The following is a 22169-nucleotide window of genomic DNA, read 5'->3' on the forward strand; positions in this document are numbered from 1 at the left end:
TTATGTTGCAGGGGAGCGTAGTGTTCTTCATCTTGAGTGAGCGTAGTGCTAAGGTATTGTGCTCTTCTCTCCTGTCAAAGCAAAATAATAATACATCAAAGCTCTGCCTTTCCCTTGCCTCTTTTCCACCAAATATCAATCAAACAATTGTATTAAAGTTTTGCTATAATCATAAGGTTTTTTGCACCATTCATATCATCAAGTAAAATTTGCATAAAATCTTATGAAGAAGCACATAAACAACCATGTTTAATTGAATCAGGGGATGCATGGAATTCTAATCCAATTAATTACTTATTGCCTAAGAAATGCATGAAAACTAAGTAATATTAAATGAAAAAGGCTTGTGAAACTAGCCTAAGATGACTTGTCATCAAGCTCATAAGTCAGTTTTCGACCTGTGCCCGACATTACATCCTTATGCATGTTGTCTCTCATTGCCATCGCTTCAAGGTATAGTGCCCGATACACTCTTGGGTTATACCGCCCGCACGCTCTTAGGGTATAGCACCCGTACTGCTCTTCGGCAAATCGCCAAATAAATCGATGACAAGAAGAGTCATTGGTGTAGCACTTCCAACCACAATTATCTTATCACATAATCAAATAACTTTTAAGATATAATCATTCTTTATCCAAAATTCTACAATTTCTTTAAAATAATAAATTGAAATGGAGCAGATCATGAGCTTTAACTTTAGAATCACTTTAATATACCCACTGGACTAAAATATAAAAATATGCTTAAATTTTGAAAAAATGGCATATTCTGTAGGTTACTTTAATTAAATTTACGTACTTTAAAAAATTACTCTAAATAACTTTGAACTTCTATAAAAAGTCCCAGTCTTCACTGGTTACTTTATACATTATTCAAAATATTATACAATTTTCAAATACTCAAAACTTCATTAAAATAAGTAAATTAGACATGGTTCTTTCGTTTTCGATCATGGTGGGAAGGGTGGGGGTAAATGTAATTAAATATGGTTAATGGGAAAGAGAGATTGATGGGATTGATAGAGGTTAATTGGGTGATAGAAAGGTTGATAGATGTATGAGAAAATGGGGGATGAATGTGGATGGTATAATGGGAAAGGGGGAGAGAGGTTCTTGAGTTGAATGGTCAAAGAGAGGAGGGAGTAGGAGTAACCGTTGGTAATGGTGAAGGCCCCCCTTCAAAATTCAAAACCGGCGTTCTTGGCGCTAAACGCTAGCCTCGACGTTTAGCACTAGAAATGGCACTTCTCTTTTTTTTTTTTTTGAAAGACGAGTGGTGGCGTTAAACGATCAGCTGGGGTTTAGCGCCCTTGGAGGGTTGATGCTTCATGAAATTATACCCTTGTGGGTTTTAAATGCCCACTTGACATTTAATGCCAGCTGCTGCTTGTCCATCCTAGGCGTTAAACACCCTCCTAGCGTTTAACGCCAGCACGCTTGCTACCTTGCCTGGCGTTAAATGCCCACCTGGCGTTTAGCGCCAGAACACTTCGAGTTGAACGCTCTCGAGGGTGTTCTGTTCTTCCTTCTGAGTCCTCCTGTCCCTGTTCTAAGCACTTTTCATTATCACAATTAACATTAAACTAAGAAAAACTATAAATAAAATGAAAAAGAAATGAAAATCAACTGAAAGAAAAACCAAAGGATACTCAGGGTTGGGTTACCTCCCAACAAGTGCTTCTTTACCGTCACTAGCTTGACGGTTAGTTCTGCTAAGTCAGCAGATGAGTGGATCTCTGGCAATCAATCTCGCCTCCAAGGTAGTGCTTTACCCTCTGGCTATTGACTGTGAATCTTTTATCTGGGTTTTCTTGTTGAAGTTCCATGTGACCATAAGATGACACTCCGGTGACCACAAAAGATCCTGACCACCGGGACTTGAGCTTCTCTGGAAAGAGCTTGAGCCAGGAGTTGAATAGGAGAACCCTTTGGCCTGGCTCAAATACTCTTGTGGCTAACTTTTTATTATGCCACTTTTTGGCTTTTTCCTTGTAGAGCTTGGTATTCTCATAAGCAAAGTTTATGAACTCATCAAGCTCATTCAACTATTGCAGCCTCTTCTCTCTCGCAACTTTGGTATCAAAGTTCAGGAATTTTTTTGCCAAATATGCTCTGTGTTCCAACTCTACTGGCAAGTGACAGGCCTTAGCATAAACAGTGATACGGAAACATTCTAATAGGGGTCTGGAAAGCAGTCCGGTATGCCCAGAGAGCATCATCAAGTCTCCTTGCCCAGTCCTTCCATGAAGTACTTGCAGTCTTCTCCATGATCCTCTTGAGTTTCCTATTGGAGACTTCAGCCTGTCCACTTGTTTGAGGGTGATACGAGATTCCCACTTTATGACGGACTCCATATCTCTGTAGTATTGAATCCAACTGTTTATTGCAGAAGTGGCTCCCTCGATCACTAATTAGTGTCCTAGGGCCACCAAACTGGCTGAAAATATATCTTTGCAAGAAGCTCAGCACAACTCTGGCATCATTGGTGGGTAACGCTATTGCTTTTACCCACTTAGACACATAATCTACTGCCACCAAGATGTAAGTGTTTGAGTATGATAGAGGAAACGGTCCCATGAAGTCAATACCCCATACGTCAAACAATTCAATCGCTAGAATCCCTTGTTGTGCCATCTCATGATTATAGAGAAGGTTTCCAGCTTTCTGACACTTGTCACAGTTTCTGACAAATTCTCGTTAATCTCGAAAGAGAGTCGGCCAGTAAAATCCGCTCTGAAGGACCTTGGTGGCTGTCTTTTCGTCACCAAAGTGGCCCGGATACTCAGAATCGTGACAATGCCAAAGGATATGCTGTGATTCCTCCTCTGAGATGCATCACCGAATCATGCCATCTAAGCATCTCTTAAACAGATAAGGTTCATCCCACAAGTAGTACTTAGCATCACTCAAAAGCTTTCTAACTTGCTATTTAGTGTACTCCTTGGGGATAAACCTCATGGCCTTGTAGTTCGCAATGTCTGCAAACTACGGAGCTTATCAAATCATGAAGAGTTGCTCATTCAGGAAGGTCTCAATCATAACAATGAGGGGTGGCATTCCTTCTTCAGGTTCGATCCTAAACAAATGATTATCTACTTGATTTTCTGACCCTTTCCGGTCTCTAATCTCAATGTCAAACTCCTGAAGAAGCAGTGCCCACCTAATCAATCTTGGTTTAGAATCCTTCTTGGTTAGAAGGAACTTAAAAGCAGCGTGGTTAGTATAAACAATAACCTTTGAACCAATTAAATAGGATCTAAACTTATCGAATGCATAAACTACAGCCAATAATTCTTTCTCTGTAGTGGTGTAATTCTTTTGCGCGTCATTTAACACTAGACTGGCATAGTAAATCATGTGGATAAGCTTGTCTTGCCTCTGCCCCCAAGATAGCCCCTATAGCATAGTCACTGGCATCACACATGAACTCAAATGGTAAATCCCAGTTAAGATGGGCTATGATGGATGCAGAAACAAGCTTCGCTTTTAGAGTTTCAAAGGCATGAAAATAGTCATTATCAAAAACAAAAGGAATGTCCGCAACCAAGAGATTGCTCAATGATTTAGCGATTTTAGAATAATCCTTTATGAAGCTCGTGTAAAAGCCTACATGTCCTAAGAAACTCCTGATTGCCTTAACATTAATAGGAGGTGGTAATTTTTCAATTACCTCCTCCTTAGCCTTGTCAACCTCTATTCCTTTGCTTGAAATCCGGTGACCAAGAACAATACCTTCAGTTACCATAAAGTGGCATTTTTTTTCAATTTAAAATGAGGTTTGTTTCTTGAAACCATTTCAAGACTAAGGATAGATGTGTAAGGCAAAAATTAAAAGAATCACCAAAAATAAAGAAGTCATCCATAAATACCTCAATGAATTTTTTACCATTCTAAGAAAATAGAGACCATACACCTCTGAAAAGTCACTGGGGCATTACAGATTCCAAACGGCATCCTCCGATAAGCAAATACTCTAAAAGGACAAGTGAATACCGTCTTCTCCTGATCTTGAGGGTCTACAGCAATCTGATTATAGCCAGAGTATCCATCTAGAAAATAGTAAAAAGCATGGCTGGCTAACCTCTCAAACATCTAATCAATGAAAGGTAGGGGAAAGTGATCATTGCGTGTAGAATTGTTGAGCTTCCTGTAGTCAATACACATGCGCGATCCTGTGATGGTTCTTGTTGGAATGAGCTCATTCTTTTCATTCTGGATCATTGTCATCCCTCCCTTTTTAGGAACCACTTGTACAGGACTTACCCATAGACTTTCAGAAATAGGGTAGATGATCCCGGCTTTCCAAAGCTTAATTACTTCTTTCTGGACCACTTCTTCATGGTTGGATTTAGTCTCCTCTGTGGTTGCACAACTGGTTTAGCATCAACTTCTAGTAAGATCTTGTGCATACACTTGGTCGGACTAATCCCCTTTAAATCCCTAATGGTCCATCCAATAGCAATTTTATGACTCCGGAGTACTTGAATCAATGCATCTTCTTCCTCATGTTTCAGAGAGGAGCAAATGATTACTGGATAAATGTCTTTATCTCCCAGGAAGGCATACTTCAAAGATGGCGGCAGAGGCTTCAACTGAAGTTTCAGGGCTCCTTCTCCTGTGCTAGGCGTGTGAAACTTCTCCTTCAGAGGTGGTGAATCATCAAGTTCAAGCAATGCATCCTCAGAAGGGGACTTCAGAATGTCATCAAGTCTCTCATCTTCAAACACTTCTTTAATCAAAGGTTCAATCATATCAACTCTCATGCACTCTTTGAAGTCATTAGGGTGTTGTAAGGCTTCTAGCACATTGAGGACAATTTCCTCTTCATTGACTCTCAGAACCATTTCGCCTTTTTCCACATTAATCAGAGCTCTTGCTGTGGCTAAAAAGGGGTCTTGATGAATCCACATTTGATGATAAATTTTGGATTGATTTGAGTGGATTTCATCATAGAAACCTATATTTATTCACCTAAATTGCATGCTTTTGTGTTTCATCCCTAAATTATGTCCAATTGTGAAAACATGCTATTTTGTACTTAATTTAATCAATTTTATTACATTTTCATTCCATTCGATGCCGTGATGCTTTTGATGAATGATTTCAGGTTCAATAGGTTGGAATGACTTGTTAAGAGTGGAAAAAAGCATGCAATTGCGAGAAAATATGAAGAAAACAAAGGAGAAGCACACAGCCATGTGTGTGTACGCACAGGATGAAAATCAGCAAGTGTGCGTACGCACACATCTGTGCGTACGCAGAGGTGCCAGCGCGTGACTTCATTAAAAAGTCACGTGGCTCGCGATTTTGAGTGTTTCCTGGCCCATTTCTGAAGTGCTAAAGCATATAAGGGAGAGGCTAGCAACACACATTCATACCATACTTCATACAACACACTAAGATAATTTTTAGGGTAGTTTTTAGGTAGTTTAGGTTAGGTTTCTCTCAATTTTCCTTAGGGTTTAGTTAGGTTTATGCTACAAGTTTTCATCTTTCAATTTTGATCTTGAATTCTAGCAATTTCCATTGTAAATATATTTTAATTTTCTCTTTTATTGCACTACTTATTCTACATTTTCTTACACTTTAATTTCTTTTATCAATATATATATATATATAGTTTTGCAATTTTGAGTTTGAGTTAATGAAATTGATGTTTGATGGTTTTTATATATTTGTTGAGTTGCCATTGTTGATTTTGTTCTTTGGTTGTTAATAGTTTCAAGTAGTTTTCCAATTTTGCCATGTTTTATGATTATGCCCGCTATGTGTTTGATGAAATGCCAATTTTCATTATGGGGTAGATTTTCACCCATTGGCTTGGGGAAATGAATTTATGGAATACTAGAGTCATAATGTCCAACGTTTAGTGATAATTCTTGGGTTGTTATTTGTTATTGTTTCCACTAACGCTAGCTTTTTACTAAGGTAATTAGTAAGTTAGCTAGGATTTGTGGATTAATAAAAATTATGCTCACTTGACTTACTCTTCTATATTAAGGGTTGACTAGATGAGATTAATCCATCATAATTATTATAGTAGTGGTTATAGCAAGGAAGGGATTCCATAACTCATCCCAAGTCAAGGGTTCATTTATGTTTTTAACTACAATTCCATTAATTTTGAGCTTTACTTGTTCATATTACATAGATAGTTCTTTTATTTCTTTATTTGTCTATTAATTACAATTTTAGATCGTTCTTTTATTTCTTAATTGCTTGCTTCACTATTAAAAAACCCCTTGATCTTTCACAACCAAAATTGTTCGCTTATTGTCACTAGTTTCTAGGGAGGACCCGAGGTTTGATTACTGGTGCGCGTGTACGCAAAACCCACACTATTTCGTACAACAGCAGCAGTACTAGCAAGTGCATTGGGTCGTCCAAGTAATACCTGAGCGAGTCAAGGTCGATCCCACGAGGATTGTGGCTTGAAGCAAGCTATGGTTGTCTTGTAGGTCTTAGTTAGGGGGAATAAGAAGTTGTTGGATTAAGAAGTTAGCTATTAGGAATTATATGTTGGGAATAGAGTTGAGAGTTGGAGTTGCTTTATCTTTCTGAAGTAACTCTGGTACTACTTTCTTCTTTGCTTGTGAATGATCTTCTTCTATCGCAGGCTATAAGTAATCAAATCTACCACAGGTTGAACACGGCCGTGGCCATTGGAAGTGCTTACTCAATCTGACGAAGGGTGAAGCGCATAGCAATCCATTCTCTTGGCGATCCTACTCAAAATGCCACAGACAAGGTTGAATCTTCCAGATCAGAGAATGCTGCTTCTTTGGATTTTAGCCTATACCATATAGACCCTAATCTCCCAAGAGATTGGCTAAACTGGTGTCTCGAAAAGTCCCCAACGAAATTGTGGATTAACCGTCTGAGAGATGTATAAACATAGCTGTTGGCTCGTGCTTTTCTTCCAGGTACTCACAAGAACCGAAGTAGACACGGGTGTTTGTCAGGCATGTTCTTCTTAATGTGATGAACAGAGCTAATTTGTCAGATCATCCTACTCACCACGATGAAGATCGGAATATACATCTTAGAGATAGATTAAACACGGATCGAAGAAGAAATAATAGTACTTTTATTAATTCATGGGACTCAGCAAGGCTCCTCCTCTCAACCTAGGAGGATTAGAAACTCATACTGAAAGTGAAAACAAAGTAAAAACGTGTATGATGCTCTCCTGAATCGAAGAGTTATGAAAAAAGTTTTGAATTACATAAACATAATCCCTTAAATACTAAACAAATGACTAGTAAGGGTAAAATAATCTATTTAGTGCTAAAATCCACTTTTGAGACCCACTTGGTGATTGTTTGGGCTGAGCTTTGATGAGTTCCACGTGCTATGAGGCTCCTCGGGGGCATGGAATGCCAGCTAGGGGGTTGATGAGTGGATAATTTATACGCTTTTTGGCATTATTTTTGGGTAGTTTTCAGTAGAATCTAGCTACTTTTCAGTATATTTATATTAGTTTTCAAGTAAAATTCACATTTCTAGACTTTACTATGAGTTTGTGTATTTTTCTATGATTTCAGATATTTTCTGGCTGAAATTGAGGGACCTGAGCAAAAATCTGATTCAGAGGCTGAAAAAGGACTGCAGATGCTATTGGATTCTGACCTCCCTGCACTCGAAATAGATTTTCTGGAGTTATAGAAACCAATTGGCGCGCTCTTAACTGCATTGGAAAGTAGACATCTTGGGCTTTCCAGCAATATATAATAGTCCATACTTTGCCCGAGTTTTGATAACGGAAATTGGCGTTTGAACGCCCAATTTCTACCCTATTTTGGTGCTAAACGCCAAAATTGGCATAAAAGCTGGAGTTAAACGCCCAAACTGGCACCAAAGCTGGCGTTTAACTCCAAGAAGAGTCTCTACATGTGAAAGCTTCAATGCTCAGCCCAAGCACACACCAAGTGGGCCCTGGAAGTGGATTTCTGCACTATCTGCACTTAGTTACTCATTTTCTGTAAATCCTAGTGACTAGTTTAGTATAAAAACTATTTTTAGTGATTTATTTAGAGAGATATTTAGATCATTTTGGAATTCATCTTTTCATCTTTGATCACGTTTTAGGGGCTGGCCATTCGGCCATGTCTGGACCATTATCACTTATGTATTTTCAACGGTGGAGTTTCTACACCCCATAGATTAAGGTGTGGAGCTCTGCTGTTCCTCATAAATTAATGCAAAGTACTATTATTTTTCTATTCAACTCAAGCGTATTCTTATTCTAAGATATTCATTCGCACACAAGTCCTCATGGACATATGTGTGGAAGGAGCTCAATGGAAAAGTGACTCAAGAGGCAAACCGGTTCAATTGAGAAGACCGGACCTTAAGCCTACAGCTAGAGGATGGTTGGAGTTCATCCAACGCTCTATCATCCCTACTAGCAACCGATCCGAAGTAACTATGGAACGGGCCATCATGATCCATAGTATCATGATTGGGGAGGAAGTGGAAGTTCATGAGATTATACCTCAAGAACACTACAACGTGGCTGACAAGTCCTCTACTTTGGCAAGGTTAGCCTTTCCTCACCTCATTTGTCACCTCTGCAATTCGGCTGGGATTGTCATAGAATGGGACATCCTCATTGAAGAGGACAAGCCCATCACTAAAAAGAGGATGGAGCAAACAAGAGAGCCCACTCATGGACCTCAACAAGAGCATGAGGAAATTTCTCATCATGAAATCCCTGAGATGCCTCAAGGGATGCACTTTCCTCCACAAAACTATTGGGAGCAAATTAACACCTCCCTAGGAGAATTAAGTTCCAGCATGGGACAACAAAGGGTGGAGCACCAAGAGCGCTCCATCATTCTCCATGAGATTAGAGAATATCAAAGAGCTATGAGGGAGGAGCAACAAAGGCAAGGAAGAGACATAGAGGAGCTCAAGAGCAACATTGGTTCTTCAAAAGGAAGAATACGCCACCCTCACTAAGGTTGACCCGTTCCTTAATCTCCTTGTCTGTTTATTTTTTTTTTGTTTTCGTTCTCTATGCTTTATGTTTATTTATGTTTGTGTCTTTATTACATGATCATTAGTGTCTAGTGTCTATGCCGTAAAGCTATGAATGTCCTATGAATCCATCACCTTTCTTAAATAAAAAATGTTCTAAATGCAAAAGAACAAGAAGTACATGAATTTTGAATTCATCCTTGAGATTAGCTTAATTATTTTAATGTGGTGACAATATTTTCTGCTTTCTGAATGAATGCTTGAACAGTGCATACTTTTTTATAGTGAAGTTTATGAATGTTAAAATTGTTGGCTCTTGAAAGAATAATGAAAAAGGAGAAATGTTATTGAAAATCTAAAAAATCATAAAATTGATTCTTGAAGCAAGAAAAAGCAGTGAAAAATAAGGCTTGCCGAAAAAAAAAGAGAAAGAAAAAGAAAAAGCAAGCAGAAAAAGCCAATAGCCCTTTAAACTAAAAGACAAGGGTAAAAAGGATCCAAGGCTTTGAGCATTAATGGATAGGAAGGCCCAAAGGAATAAAATCCTGGCCTAAGCGGCTAAACCAAGCTGTCACTAACAATGTGCTTGTGGCATGAAGGTGTCAAGTGAAAAGCTTGAGACTGAGCGGTTAAAGTCATGATCCAAAGCAAAAAGAGTGTGCTTAAGAACCCTGGACACCTCTAATTGGGGACTCTAGCAAAGCTGAGTCACAATCTGAAAAGGTTCACCCAGTTATGTGTCTGTGGCATTTATGTATTCGGTGGTAATACTGGAAAACAAAGTGCTTAGGGCCACGGCCAAGACTCATAAAGTAGCTGTGTTCAAGAATCAACATACTGAACTAGGAGAATCAATAACACTATCTAAATTCTGAGTTCCTATAGATGCCAATCATTCTAAACTTCAAAGGATAAAGTGAGATGCCAAAACTATTCAGAGGCAAAAAGATACTAGTCCCGCTCATCTAATTAGAGCTAAGTTTCATTGATATTTTAGAATTTATATTATATTCTCTTCTTTTTATCCTATTTAATTTTCAGTTGCTTGGGGACAAGCAACAATTTAAGTTTAGTGTTGTGATGAGCGGATAATTTATACGCTTTTTGGCATTATTTTTGGGTAGTTTTCAGTATGATCTAGCTACTTTTTAGTATATTTTTATTATTTTTCAAGCAAAATTCACATTTCTGGACTTTACTATGAGTTTGTGTGTTTTTTTGTGATTTCAGGTATTTTCTGGCTGAAATGGAGGGACCTGAGCAAAAATCTGATTCAGATGCTGAAAAAGGACTGCAGATACTGTTGGATTTTGACCTCCCTGCACTCGAAATGGATTTTATGGTGTTACAGAAACCCAATTGGCACGCTCTCAACTGCGTCGGAAAGTAGACATCTTGGGCTTTCCATCAATATATAATATTCCATACTTTGCCCGAGTTTTGATAACGCAAACTGGCGTTTGAACGCTCAATTTCTTCCCTATTTTGTTGCTAAACGCCAAAACTGGCATAAAAGTTGGAGTTAAACGCCCAAACTGGCACCAAAGCTGGCGTTTAACTCCAAGAAGAGTCTTTACATGTGAAAGCTTCAATGCTCAGCCCAAGCACACCCCAAGTGGGCCCTGGAAGTGGATTTCTGCACTATCTGCACTTAGTTACTCATTTTCTGTAAACCCTAGTGACTAGTTTAGTATAAAAACTACTTTTAGTGATTTATTTAGAGAGATCTTTAGATCATTTTGGAATTCATCTTTTCATCTTTGATCACGTTTTAGGGGCTGGCCATTTGGCCATGTCTGGACCATTATCTCTTATGTATTGTCAACGGCGAAGTTTCTACACCTCATAGATTAAGGTGTAGAGCTCTGCTGTTCCTCATAAATTAATGCAAAGTACTATTGTTTTTCTATTCAACTCAAGCTTATTCTTATTCTAAGATATTCATTCGCACACAAGTCCTCATGGACATATGTGTGGAAGGAGCTCAATGGAAAAGTGACTCAAGAGGCAAACCGGTTCAATTGAGAATATCGGACCTTAAGCCTACAGCTAGAGGATGGTTGGAGTTCATCCAACGCTCTATCATTCCTACTAGCAACCGATCCAAAGTAACTGTGGATCGGGCCATCATGATCCATAGTATCATGATTGGGGAGGAAGTGGAAGTTCATGAGATTATACCTCAAGAACTCTACAAGGTGGCTGACAAGTCCTCCACTTTGGCAAGGTTAGCCTTTCCTCACCTCATTTGTCACCTTTGCAATTCGGCTGGGATTGTCATAGAAGGAGACATCCTCATTGAAGAGGACAATCCCATCACTAAAAAGAGGATGGAGCAAACAAGAGAGCCCACTCATGGACCTCAACAAGAGCATGAGGAAATTTCTCATCATGAAATCCCTGAGATGCCTCAAGGGATGCATTTTCCTCCACAAAACTATTGGAAGCTAATTAACACCTCCCTAGGAGAATTAAGTTCCAGCATGGGACAACTAAGGGTGGAGCACCAAGAGCACTCCATCATTCTCCATGAGATTAGAGAATATCAAAGAGCTATGAGGGAGGAGCAACAAAGGCAAAGAAGAGACATAGAGGAGCTCAAGAGCACCATTGGTTCTTCAAAAGGAAGAAGATGCCACCCTAACTAAGGTGGACCCGTTCCTTAATCTCCTTGTCTGTTTATTTTTTTTTCGTTTTCGTTCTCTATGCTTTATGTTTATTTATGTTTGTGTCTTTATTACATGATCATTAGTGTCTAGTGTCTATGCCTTAAAGCTATGAATGTCCTATGAATCCATCACCTTTCTTAAATAAAAAATGTTCTAAATGCAAAAGAATAAGAAGTACATGAATTTCGAATTCATCCTTGAGATTAGCTTAATTATTTTGATGTGGTGACAATGCTTTCTGCTTTCTAAATGAATGCTTGAACAGTGCATATTTTTTATAGTGATGTTTATGAATGTTAAAATTGTTGGCTCTTGAAAGAATAATGAAAAAGGAGAAATGTTATTGATAATCTGAAAAATCATAAAATTGATTCTTGAAGCAAGAAAAAGCAGTGAAAAACAAGGCTTGCGAAAAAAAAGAGAAAGAAAAAGGAAAAGCAAGAAGAAAAAGCCAATAACCCTTTAAACTAAAAGGCAAGGGTAAAAAGGATCCAAGGCTTTGAGCATTAATGGATAGGAGGGCCCAAAGGAATAAAATCCTGGCCTAAGCGGCTAAACCAAGCTATCCCTAACCATGTGCTTGTGGCGTGAAGGTGTCAAGTGAAAAGCTTGAGACTGAGCGGTTAAAGTCATGATCCAAAGCAAAAAGAGTGTGCTTAAGAACCCTGGACACCTCTAATTGGGGACTCTAGCAAAGCTGAGTCACAATCTGAAAAGGTTCACCCAGTTATGTGTCTGTGGCATTTATGTATCCGGTGGTAATACTGGAAAACAAAGTGCTTAGGGCCACGGCCAAGACTCATAAAGTAGCCGTGTTTAAGAATCAACATACTGAACTAGGAGAATCAATAACACTATCTAAATTCTGAGTTCCTATAGATGCCAATCATTCTGATCTTCAAAGGATAAAGTGAGATGCCAAAACTGTTCAGAGGAAAAAAGCTACTAGTCCCGCTCATCTAATTGGAGCTAAGTTTCATTGATATTTTGGAATTTATAGTATATTCTCTTCTTTTTATTCTATTTGATTTTCAGTTGCTTGGGGACAAGAAACAATTTAAGTTTGGTGTTGTGATGAGCAGATAATTTATACGCTTTTTGGCATTATTTTTGGGTAGTTTTTAGTAGGATCTAGCTACTTTTTAGTATATTTTTATTAGTTTTCAAGAAAAATTCACATTTCTGGACTTTACTATGATTTTGTGTGTTTTTCTGTGATTTCAGGTGTTTTCTGGCTGAAATTGAGGGACCTGAGCAAAAATCTTATTCAGAGGCTGAAAAAGGACTACAGATGCTTTTGGATTCTGACCTCTCTATACTCGAAATGAATTTTCTGGAGCTACAGAAACCCAATTGGCGCGCCCTCAATTGCGTTGGAAAGTAGACATCTTGGGCTTTCCAGCAATATATAATAGTCCATACTTTTCTCGAGTTTTGATAACGCAAACTGGCGTTTGAAGACCCAATTTCTACCATATTCTGGCATTAAACGCCAGAACTGGCATAAAAGCTGGAGTTAAACGTCCAAACTGGCACCAAAGCTGGCGTTTGTAACAACCCTGATTTTCGAGTACATGAGATCTTTTCTGGAAGTACGAATTTCTCCGGAAGATCAGTAAAGGGAACACCTCTGTTATATCATCAAGCATCTCAATCCTCATTATCATTATGTCATCCTTAAGTTAGAACATCCTCTGAGGCAAGCTCGATAATGCAATCGCGAAGAACCTTGTTTTTGAACCGTATCGGTTGGCAGTTTTGATTCTGATTTTCGTTAATAGTCTCTGTTTGACGAACCGGACTCGATTCATGAGAGGAGAGAGATAATAGTATAATATTATCATTATATTAGTATTATAAAATGCTTGAATGACATTATAAGTTTACCTGGTTAGTTTTAGTTAAAAATAAAAAAATCGGTTTAACCGGGTTTACGGTTTACTGGTGCAGCTTAGCACCAGCACTCTCTGATGACTTTAGCAATGCTAAGGCCTCATCATACATGCTCTATTCTCATAATAAATATGTTACTAGTGTCATTTATGCTAGTAGCTCAGAAAATAATTTTTAGAGATGTTTTTACAAGTGTTCTGATACACCTAGTTTTAGTAGTTATACCCCTGAGATATTTTAATATTATTTTAATCCACCTCCAAGCCAACCAATCACAACTCACCTTACACCCCCAAGACCTCCAAGGCTGTCTCATTTCATCATTTTGGCCGAAAATAACAAGAGAGAAAAGAGAGAAACTTTCATGAACACTTAATCTTCAAAGCTTGATTTCTTCTGAACTAAAACTCAAATCAAAACTCCGATTTCACCAAAATGATCTCTCTTCTTCCTCTACATAACCATGTGACTTATCAAGGCTGGAAATAAGGTGAGATGGCTGTCTCCCTCCCATTTCAATTCGGTTTTCAAGGAAAACCATGCAAAACATGTGTTTTTTTGATGTTCTTCCTTAGGAATCATGCTTAACTTGACTTGAGGGACAAGAAACTTGAATTTCTAGCAAGTCTAAGGTGAGATATCTCTTCTTAATATACTGAGTGAGATTTGGTCAGTTGAGAGTTTTTGGATTTAAAGTTGTTCTTGATGTGATTTAGGAGGAAAAAGTGCTAAAGGACCACCTGAAAGTTTAACCGAATTAGGAGCAGCAAAACCAGGTAGGGATTGATGAATTTAATCTTGATTGATTGTGTTTGAGTTGTGTGATTATGATATGGTTTGGCTGTGCTTGAAATTGATTGTTTGTATGAGTAATTCTTGTTGAAATTTTGGTGAAAATTTGATGAAATTTGATGAAATTCAAGCTATAAATGTGTGTTCTTGTGGCTGCTGGAAAACGAAACCCTAGAGCTTAAATTGAGGTTCAATTTGTGTTAAAATCATGTAGAAAAGATGGGGTTTTAGTGGCTGGAAATTTATTTTGAATTTTGGTAAAAATCGGTTGCTGAAAAGACTGAAAAACGGGTAAAAACAAAGAAAGAATCTGAAGAATTTACGAAGAACACGAAGAACACTTTGAGTGTGGTGAAAAACAATGAAGAACACCTTTTTGATCCATAAAAGGGCAAGGAAGTAAATATTTTGGTGTTTGGGGGGTTATTTTGTAATTTCCAAAAGTTAGGGTGGTAAAAGTAGAAATATTAAAAGTTACGGGTGGTAAAAAGTGAATTTTAAAGGTTAAAGGTTAAAGTAAAGTTAATTTTCGAAAATTTAATAATAAAATAATAAATAATAATAAAATATTAAATAATAATATTTAATTAAAAATAATATTTTAATAAAAATAATAAAATAATGCAGAAAAGGCAGTTTTCTGTAAAAGCTTTAGAAAGACAACTTTAAGCGCAGAATCTCATAATTACCTTCATAAAACACTTAGGGAGTGGTAAGAACATATTAGTGAGGAAAAGATAAAATAAAGATAAAAAGTTGAAGAAAAGATAAAAACTAAAGAAAAGTCTGTAAGGTTTTAATAACAGAAAAACAGACAGAAATTAGTGAACGAACTAGGGCAACATAGTTAGTCCTTGAGTTGCGACTAGGGTTAGGTATTATATGAAAAGTTAAACTGTTTCAGTATAGACTTAATGAACCTATACTTGGGACAGGCGAACTATTCATACCGAAATTTACATAAACTTTAAATACATACGTTAAGCAGAGAAATCAGAGCAGAGTAGAGAAACACAGAAAACAGAGTAACCAGAGTAAAGTAAAGAGATAAAGAGAAAAAGAGTAATATAGATACAGATGAAAAGAGTAATCAGAGAAGAGAAAAGAGATACAGAGAACAGAGTAATTAAAACAGAGTAAAGAGATACAGAGAAAAGAGAAACCAGAACAGAGTAAAGAGATATAAAGAGAAGAGTAATATAATAAAGAGATATATATATATATATATATATATATATATATATATGTCGCTTAATGCAACCCAAGAGATATTATATATATATATTTGTTGCCTAATGCAACCCAAGATATATATATATATATATTCCTCGAACAATCCATAGCTGGAGCTTACTAGAGAGCCGTCAAGAAGCATCCAACCAATCCAGTTTCACCAATCCTGTTAGGCTATTTTGGAAAGCCAGCGAGCTTTAGGGCAAGGAAGTCAAATTGTTGATGCGGAGAATGCCCTCTTTCTCTTTTAAGGATCAAGAGTTTCCCACGTACACAGAATCGAATGCTAGTTCGTATCCAAGGGATTCTATCTTCCTAGATGGGCTTGTTCTTGAATGCGCAGGGATTGGGACTAAGAAGACTGCTGCCATTCCATTCAGGTAATGCAATTGTGAATGTCCGATCAATAGCAAGAGTGCTGTGGCACTTCTTAATGACTTTCCTGTTGAGCATAACTTCTGGAGGATTTGAGATGGATTTGCTCTAGAATCATCAGTTTACTAATCGAATTGGATAGGAATTCCTGGTGCGGAATAGAAAGAGCCCTTTCCTTGAGTAGGACGAGGTCAAATGGCACGAGTGAGCTTATTAAAGCGCGAGTCCTAGAGGAGGATCAAGGGGGTCAGATCCCCGGGTGGGACAAATCTGGTCTTTGTCTTTGCAAGGGAAAAAAGACAGACGTGATCATCCAACGTGATTACTCGGATCGCTTTTCCTGTTCATGACTCCGACCTTCTTTCATCAGCTGGTAGTCTTTCCTTAGCTTGTAGTTTCAGCGAGTTGGTCTAAAGTAGATCCTAATTCTAGATTTTTTAGCACACAAGGAAGCTTCCTTTTGTTAAGGAAAACTCAATAGCTCAATAACTAGCTAACGGGAAAGGAATCTATAGATCAGGGAAGATCTCACTGATGAGTTAGGAGCAGGAGTCTGGTAGCTAGGTAGCTGGGGAGTTAGGAAGCAAGTGTGAAAGCATCTCTTCTTTTTGCTATTTCCAGAGGTAGTTCAAAGAGAGGGGAGCTGGAGCTCAGAGCACTCTCAAGTGAGTTGGCAGGGACAGGGTCTTCTATCAGGACTCGCAGACAACTTCCAATGCCTTCCAGGCAGAATGAAAAAGCTATTTAAGGTCCAAAAGGGACTATCTTCATTGTAAAGAAGCTATCCTTTCTTGCTATCCTTTCTATATATATGTTGCTTAATGCAACCCAAGAGATATTTGTTTATTTTTCTGTTGCCCTAAGGCAACCCAAGAGTAATTTTCCGTTTCCAAGAGTATATATTTCCTACGAGTAGAAAGCAGAGGCTGTCTCAATAGAGCTGCTAATAATTATATGCGCATTTATTTGAACGGAAAATCGTATCCGGAAAATCGTGAACTCGTGACCGGATAAATGTCGGGAATGCAGGTTCTAACCGACACATGAGCTCATGGCCTGTACTAGGGCTAGACATGCATCATTCTTGTCTGCGCATTATTCTCTGTTGCTTTCCTTTCTGTGTGTGATCTACTTCTTTATGTTTGTCTGCTTGTATGCTATTTTTGTGTTTTATTTTCTTGTATTCTTTTTGTTTGTGTTCTGCTTTCTGTTGTCTCTACTTTCTCTTTCTATCTTTATCTTCTATTTACTGCTTCGCTATATTATGTTATTCGTCTACTAATCGACCCCAAATAAATGAACGTAAATAATAACCCCGGCCCTACTAAGAACTCCCCAGTTCTTACCCCTTCTCTCTCCCTTTCCCCTTCAGATGGAAGTAAGAGTTCCTTTCCGTAGTTTGCTGACGATTGTACGCAAAAAGGGATTCCACCCTAGGCAGTCTTCTGAGTCTAGGGTGAATATCATTTTCTGATTATATGTATATACTGTGAGACCAGCCAACGTCTGCACCCCGTTCGTATGTGCACTTTAACCTAAATCCGGTGTACGAGATTTCTATTGTGTGGCTACTTCATGAGGTACCAGAGAGACGTCCTGTGGAAAAGTCTGATCGTGCAGAGGAGTAGCAGATGATGTTCTATCTTTTGGTGACGTTCCACCTGACTTGAGTTTTGAATATCTAGAACGTACTTTCCCTCGCTTTAGTAGTTTAGAGGGACTAGGCGAGTATAGAGTCTAGGCTAGCCTAGGTGCCAGCTTAGGGACTTCTTGAACAGGTCAGGACCTGGGATGTTGTATGTATATATATGTATATAGATATTATTTAGCAATATCTAGGGGTGTTCTAACTAACTGTCTATATGCTAATAAAGGCTGAATCACCGAATGTTGTCAACTACTTGTGATGTATTTTTGTGTGGTTGTTTATAACTATTTTATCTATTATTACTTGTGAATTGATTATAAATGATTCTGTCTATTAATCCAAATGTTTTAAAAAAAAGATACACCACGCAAATTAACTACGCGTTTAACAACGAATCAGGCTCATATGATAAATAATAGATAATAATTAGGAAGACAAATTGGTAGCGCTCAGTTTCCGGTATGATCTAGACATATTGAAAATTGGGTCGTTACAGCGTTTAACTCCAAGAAGAGTCTCTATACGTGAAAGCTTCAATGCTCAGCCCAAGCACACACCAAGTGGGCCCTAGAAGTGGATTTCTGCACTATCTGCACTTAGTTACTCATTTTCTGTAAACCCTAGTGACTAGTTTAGTATAAAAAATACTTTTAGTGATTTATTTAGAGAGATCTTTAGATCATTTTGGAATTCATATTTTCATCTTTGATCACGTTTTAGGGGCTGGCCATTCGGCCATGTATGGACCATTATCACTTATGTATTTTTAACGGTGGAGTTTCTACACCCCATAAATTAAGGTGTGGAGCTCTGTTGTTCCTCATGCATTAATGCAAAGTAGTATTGTTTTTCTATTCAACTCAAGCTTATTCTTATTTTAAGATATTCATTCGCACACAAGAACATGATGAATGTGATGATCAAGTGACACTCATCACCATTCTCACTTATGAACGCGTGCCTGACAAACACTTCCGTTCTACATGAAAATAAGCTTGAATGCATATTTCTTGGATTCCTGGTCCATGTGTTTGATTGTCTCTCCTGACAATAGAGCCTTTAATTCCTTGAGATCAGAGTCTTCGTGGTATAAGCTAGAATCAATTGGCAGCATTCTTGAGATCCAAAAAGTTTAAACCTTGTCTGTGGTATTTCGAGTAGGATCTGGGATGGGATGACTGTGACGAGCTTCAAACTCGCGAGTGTTGGGCATAGTGACAGACGAAAAAGGATCAATGGATCCTATTCCAATATGAGTGAGAACCGACAGATGATTAGCTATGCGGTGAAAGTGCATTTGGACCATTTTCACTGAGAGGACGGACGGTAGCCATTGATAACGGTGATCCCCACCATATAGCTTGCCATGGAAAGGAGTATGAAGGATTGAATAAAGATAGTAGGAAAGCAGAGATTCAGAAGCAACAAGCATCTCCACGCTTATCTAAAATCCCACCAATGAATTACATAAGTATTTCTATCTTATTTTATTTTTTATTTATATTTTAATTATCAAAACCGCATAACCATTCGAATCTGCCTGACTGAGATTTACAAGATGACCATAGCTTGCTTCAAGCCGACAATCTCCGTTGGATCGACCCTTACTCACGTAAGGTATTACTTGGACGACCTAGTGCACTTGCTGGTCAGTTACACGGAATTGTGAAGAAGTCTTGAGATCATGTTCTCCCACACCAAGTTTTTGGCGCTATAGCCAGGGAATGAATAATCACGATTTCGCGTACCAAGTTTTTAGCGCCGTTGCCGGGGATTGTTCGAGTTTGGACAACTGATGGTTCATCTTGTTGCTCAGATTAGGTAATTATATTTTAATTTTAAGCTTTTTACTTTTATTTATTTTCGAAAAATCCAAAAAAAAATATAAATAAATTATTCTATGTCTTCAGAATTTTTAAGAACGAATTCTAGAGTTTTATGATGATGTTTTGAAGTTTGGCTGGCTGTGAAGCTATGTCTAATCTTTTGGACTGAGGTTTCAACTTATCATCACAAGAGCATGTTGATTTCTATCAATCTTGCTGTTGAATGTAATGATCTGCTAAAGCTTGGCTGGCCATTGGCCATGTCTAATATTTTGGACCGAAGCTTCCACTGAAAGCTTGACTGGCTAGTAAGCCATGTCTAATTCCTGGACCGGAGTTTTAGACTAACATTGCACGATTCCTAGAATTCTCATTAAGAATTTTGAATTCCTTGTTTCTTTTCCCAAATAATTTTCGAAAATTCAAAAAAATAATAATAATAAAATCATAAAAACCAAAAAATTTTGTGTTTCATCTTTGAGTAGAGTGTCAAATTTTAAGTTTGGTGTCAATTGCATATTTTTAATTTTCATTAAAATTTTCGAAAACTCATGCTTGTGTTCTTCATAATCTTCAAGTTGTTCTTGATGATTTTCCTTATTTGATCTTTGCATTTTCTTGTTTTGTGTCTTTTCTTATTTTTCATATGCATTTTCAATTTGTTAGTGTCTAAACATTGAAAATTTCTAAGTTTGTTGTCTTGCATGTGTTTCTTTTCTTAAAAATTTTCAAAAATGTGTTCTTGATGTTCATCATGATCTTCAAAGTGTTCTTGGTGTTCATCTTGATATTCAAAGTGTTCTTGCATATTTTTTCTTGTCTTGATTCATAATTTGTGTGTCATGCATCATTTTAATATTTTTCTCTTTCTTCATTAAAATTCAAAAATAAAAAAAATATATTTCCTTATTTTACTCATAAATTTCAAAATCGTATCTTTTTCAAATATTTTTCAAAAATCAAATCTTTTTCATTTTTTTAAATATTTTTGAAAACTTCAAAATTAATTTTCAAAATATTTTTCTTATTTGTATCTCATATTTTCGAATTCATTGCTAGCATTTAATATTTAAATTTAAAAATTTTCAAGTTGTTACTTGCCTATTAAGAAAGGTTCAATCTTTAAATTCTAGAATCATATCTTTTAGTTTCTTGTTAGTCAAGTAATTAACTTTAATTTCAAAAATCAAATATTTTTAATTTCCTTTTCAATTCTTTTTCAAAATAAAATTTCAACCATATATTTTTCAAAATCAATTTCAAAATCTTTTTCTAACTTCTTATCTTTTCAAAATTGATTTTCAAATCTTTTTCAATTAACCACTTAACTTTTTGTTTGATTTTAAAAGTTTACTATTTCAATCATATCCTTTTCAAAACCACCTAACTACTTTTCTCTCTCCAATTTTCGAAAATTGCTAACTTTTTTTTTCAAAAATCTTTTTAATTAATTAATTTATTTAGCTTTCAAAATTTATTTTATTTCTCTTCTTAATTTTCGAATAATAACCAATAATTAAAATAAAAACAAAAATATTTTCCTCTTATTTTAATATAAATTTCGAATTCTCTCTCTCTCTCTTATCTCTTTCTATTTATTTATTTATTTACTAACACTTCTCTTCTTCTTATAATCCAAACCCTCTCCCTCTCTCTGTGTTCGAATTCTTCTCCTTCTCCCTTCTTCATTCTATTTTTCTATTCTTCTACTCACATAAAAGAATCTCTATACTGTGACATAGAGGATTCCTCTTCTTTTCTGTTCTCTTCTTTTTCATATGAGCAGAAGCAAGGATAAGAATATTCTTGTTGAAGCTAATCCGGAACCTGAAAGGACTCTAAAGAGGAAGCTAAAAGAAGCTAAAGCACAACACTCTGGAGAGGACCTGACAGAATTTTTCGAAAAAGAAGAAGAGATGGCCAAACCCAATAACAATGGTGGAGATGCAAGGAAGATGCTTGGTGACTTTATTGCACCCTCTTCCGACTTCTATGGAAGGAGCATCTCAATTCCTGCAATTGGAGCAAACAACTTTGAGCTTAAGCCTCAATTAGTTTCTCTGATGCAGCAGAATTGCAAGTTTCATGGACTTCCATTGGAAGATCCTCATCAGTTCTTAGCTGAATTCTTGCAAATCTGTGACACTGTCAAGATCAATGGAGTTGATCCCGAGGTCTACAGGCTTATGCTTTTCCCTTTTCTGTAAGAGACAGAGCTAGAACATGGTTGGATTCACAACCTAAGGAAAGCCTGAACTCTTGGGAAAAGCTAGTCAGTGCTTTCCTGGCCAAATTCTTTCCACCTCAAAAGATGAGTAAGCTTAGAGTGGAAATCCAAACCTTCAGACAGAAGGAAGGTGAGTCCCTCTATGAAGCTTGGGAAAGATATAAGTAATTGATCAAAAGGTGTCCTACTGACATGCTTCCAAAATGGAGCATCATATGTATATTCTATGATGGTCTGTCTGAGTTGTCAAAAATGTCATTGGACCATTCTGCGGGAGGATCTCTTCATCTGAAAACCCTTACAGAAGATCAGGAACTCATTAAAATGGTTACAAATAACCAGTTCATGTACACCTCTGAGAGGAGTCCTGTGAACAATGGGACGCCTCAGAAGAAGGGAGTTCTTGAAATTGATACTCTGAATGCCATATTGGCTCAGAACAAAATATTGACTCAGCAAGTCAATATGATTTCTCAGAGTCTGAATGGATTGCAAGCTGCATCCAACAGTACTAAAGAAACATCTTC

The 22169-nt window shown here is 37.2% G+C and overlaps 1 non-coding gene across 1 annotated transcript; it reads right to left on the reverse strand.

Annotated features, from left to right (window-relative positions):
- Nucleotides 1-21732: 21732 nt before the first annotated feature.
- LOC148574450 (small nucleolar RNA R71) lies at nucleotides 21733-21840 on the reverse strand. Its single transcript, XR_015905551.1, has one exon. It is a non-coding gene; the product is annotated as a small nucleolar RNA R71 (small nucleolar RNA).
- Nucleotides 21841-22169: the final 329 nt, after the last annotated feature.

The sequence above is a fragment of the Arachis ipaensis genome, chromosome B2 (genome assembly GCF_059453495.1).
Source record: "Arachis ipaensis isolate K30076 ecotype BB chromosome B2, ASM5945349v1, whole genome shotgun sequence".
NCBI classification, from domain to species: domain Eukaryota; kingdom Viridiplantae; phylum Streptophyta; class Magnoliopsida; order Fabales; family Fabaceae; genus Arachis; species Arachis ipaensis.